Source organism: Pseudopipra pipra, chromosome 6 (genome assembly GCF_036250125.1).
Source record: "Pseudopipra pipra isolate bDixPip1 chromosome 6, bDixPip1.hap1, whole genome shotgun sequence".
NCBI classification, from domain to species: domain Eukaryota; kingdom Metazoa; phylum Chordata; class Aves; order Passeriformes; family Pipridae; genus Pseudopipra; species Pseudopipra pipra.
Window position 1 is genome coordinate 61,366,031 of NC_087554.1, and position 3,839 is coordinate 61,369,869.

Genomic DNA, 3,839 nt, shown 5'->3' on the forward strand with positions numbered 1-3,839 from the left:
CACTTTTTTTCATTTCATTTCCATGTTCTTCAAAGATATTTATACTCAATTGTATAAACCCTTCTATTTAAAAAAAAAAAAAAAAAAGAATAAAAGTAATTTTACTGACCAAATTTATCACTGGTGTGAGCTTTCCCCTTCCTTTTAAAAACCTCCCCCAGCACGTACTGAAAGTTTTTATTTCTGGAGAAGGCTGCATTCTCAGTAAGTTTATTTTATAATACAGGTTGGATTGGGATGGGGCGGGGAACTATAATTTTCACACATTTTTAAGTTTAGAGCTCTTATAGCAGGTAATTTAGAAAAATATTTCCAGTGGCTTCTGAATGCAATCAAATAGTATCTTAAAATACAAATATGCCTTTTAATGTTCATATAATGAGTTAAAGTACTGCCTGTCTAATGTTCCCTCCTACAACGTGGGCATTTATTTATCAGGCTGGCAGCCAAACAACTGCCTGAGAGGGGGAGAGTGTGTGTGTGTGTGTAATTATGTTGTCTACAATTGGGGAAAATGGCTTTGCAGCAAACTGTTGTATGCTGGAAAATAAGCTGTGGTTTTTTTTTTTACAAGTCCTATAATTTATTAAGATCATTTGGGTTTGTGTTCTGTTTGCGTGTGCACAGAGGGGCAGGGAGGAGTTGGTGTTCTGTAAGAATACTTCACAAATAATGCAAAAAAAAATGGGAAATGGAAGTGCTTGGAAATATGAGGGTAAGGAGTGAAGAAGACATGAACTAAAAGGATGTGGAGAAGGAGCAGTTTGAAATGAAGAAGCACATGAAGGAGGAGGTTAAGACAGGATTAATGGAAACCTGACACACACATCAACCTGGGAGAATAAGGAGGATTGGCATTAAATCTCCCACCCTGAAATGAAGTGAGCCTCTAGAGGAAGGGGACTGGCTCAAATACTTTGCTGTGCAGCTGTTCATTCATCTGGAGACTTGGATTCACCAGGAAGAGGCTCCAACCCGGCTGTGGGTCTGCTCTGCAGGACAGGTGGTGATGCTGAACCTGAGCTCTGTGAGGAGCAGAAATGCCTCAGCACTGTGCAGCCTGATGGGAGGGAGGGAGAACTTGCCAGAGCTGAGCTTATTTTTTTAACTTGAAGACTACAGTGATTTGGAGGATGGTAAGTGACTGCTGGATTTGAGGATGGGGAGTGGGTAGGGTTAGCTCGTGATCACTAAGAAAACTTTGGGTTTGGTTTTATTTTCCTCTTCACAAAGTCATTTTAAATCGTCGGTGGTGTAATTGAGCGTCCTCTGAAGCGATTGCTCCATTTCTGCAGGAAATTTTGTGTCTTACAAAGTGACCTGAAGAGCGTGAGGCCCGTTGGGTCCCTTCATGGATTGGGTACACCTCGGCCTGTCCTTCAGAAACCCACAGTTCCAGGTTTCTCAATCCGCTATGTGCATGGCACTAAACCTAATGGACTCAGTTTTAGATGCCATGAAAAATTCCAAAACACTGGAGTACTCTTTGGATTAAGTTCTCATGGCAATAACTACCTTAGTTCACGTTAGCACTTGAGTTGAACCACTCGTGGAATCCAGTCTGAGGTGACGATTTTTTTCTATTCAAAGGAAAACATTATCTAAATAATCACTTATCTAATTTTAAGTCCAGGTAGCAGCTCTTCTCCTTTGCCCTTCTTGTCCCAGGAGCAGCAGGGTGGATAAGCCAGCCATCAACACTCTTCCAGAGGACAACAGAAAGGTAGGAGCACCTTCCCTCTCCTGATGTTCTGCTGGAAATTTTTCTTCTAGGCATTATTTCTGCCACCACCTCCTCTGTGGTAGCTGTAAACAGAGACAGATTTTTGTTTTACTGTCTGCATTGGAGTATTTTCTCTCTGGACATCAAGGCTGGCATGTTGTTGATTTATTTTTTTTTTTTTTCCCCTTGGTGTTTCTACACCTGTTTCAGGGAGGGGAGGGAGCCAGACCTCCTGCCAGTTATGTTCACTGCTTTGCTTGTGTTTCTTCCCCTCCATTCTGATTTCTTTTGGTGGTAGTAGGTTTATTTCTATACCACCTCTTCTGCTTATCTTAGAGTGGGGAAGCAGCTGTGTTTGCCTCTCTTCTTTTCTCTTGTGTGGGGCACTGCTTACTCTGTGTCAATACAGCCCTCAGTGTGTGTGGAAACCTTGGTTTCTACTTTTATTCTATTAGCTTTATGTCCCTGTGCCCTGTTTTCCTTTCAGATCTCAGGACTGCACCATCCCTTCCCCTCTGTTACCACACTGCCAAAGAGAAAAAAATCTTTTAACTTTGCAGTGTGGCTTCTGGAAGACCTTTACATGTTACATAGTGGTTCTTCATCCACATGTAGCCCAGTAGGAGGAGTTTGGCTTCATTCCTCTGTGTTTTTCTGCCTTCCCCATATTCTCTCACCTCTGCAGGGCTCTGTTTCCATATTCTCTCCCCTGACCTGGCTGTGCATTATGACACTTCATGTAAGGGGCCAGCCATGGGGCAAAAAGTGTTAGATATCTCAGCTGATGTCCTTTAGTTAATGTGCCAGGAAAGCAAGATGAAATGCAAAGTTGAGCCAAAGTTGAGTATCTTTGAGAACAGCTTAATAAACCAAAATTAATTGTTTTATACTTGAGGGTCAAGATATCTTGAAATTTTATTTGTAGTTTATTTGTTTGTAACTGAAGTCCATCCTGATATGGGATGAAACTAAATCTGAGGCTCCCTTGCAGCAGTCCCAAATCCTGCTCATCTGCACTGCTGCTTCCCCTCTGTGAAGTGAGAGGACCTTGGAGCTGAGGCTGGAATGCTGGCTGAGCCACAGACTGTGGCAGTTCCCACCCTTGCCATGGCAAAGCCTGTCCTGGTCCCAGCTGAGCAGCTCATCCCTGCTGTGAGGGGTCAGCACCCATGTCCTCTGCCTGCCTCTGCCCTCCCCTGGTTGTGTGGCCTCAGTGTGGAGTAATGTGAGGCTTTTGTGTCACCTCTGTGCTACAGAAGAGATCTTTGCTTGTCCTGTGGCCTGTATGGGAGTTTGGGTCCAAGAGATACAGGGTCCAGTAGCTCTGAGCTCATGGAATCAGAGAACAAGTATTATCAAGTCCAACTCCCTGTTCCTTGCAGGACTACCTAAAACTAAATCATATGACTAAGAGCATTATCCAGATGCTGCTTGAACTCTGGCAGGTCTGGTGCCCTGACCACTTCCCTGGGGAGCCTGTTCCAATGACCAACTGCCCCTTCAGTGAACAACCTTTTCCTGATGTCCAGTCTCCTTGGGGGGATCAGAATTGTTCCACCCCAGTAATGTAATTTTAGAGCATGTGTGACCATCTCAAGAGAGTCACAGCTGCCAGTGCTGGTCTGTTCAGCTGATCTTCCAATATACAACATTCTTTGAAAGTCGACATTTTAAAATTTTTCTTCTTGAAGTGTTAAACCTACTCTCTTGTCTCTCACTGAAATCCAAAACTGTCTGTGAGGCTGCTGGAGCCAGAGTGGGAAGAAAGAAATGCTGTTTGGGAAATAGGCATCACAGCAGCAGTGGCTGTTGCAAAAAAAGCTTCCTCACACTGTGTTTTGTTGTTCTTAAACCTGGATTTAGGAAGGATAGAGGGGAGAATGGACTAAGAGGTGTTGGTCTTTTTAATTTGTCCCCTTTGTGTGCACAGTGGGGCTCTGCAAGTTTTGGGGCTGTTTCTTCTCCCCAGAGGAGGCTGTTTGCCCCAGAGCCTTCCCTTGACATTTATTCACCTTAACCCCACCTCTTCTGTTCCCAGGGCTGTCCTTGTCCTCGTTATCCCTATCCCAACCTCACTTCTAGTCAAGAGCACAGAGGAGCCCTGGCAGGTCTTGGA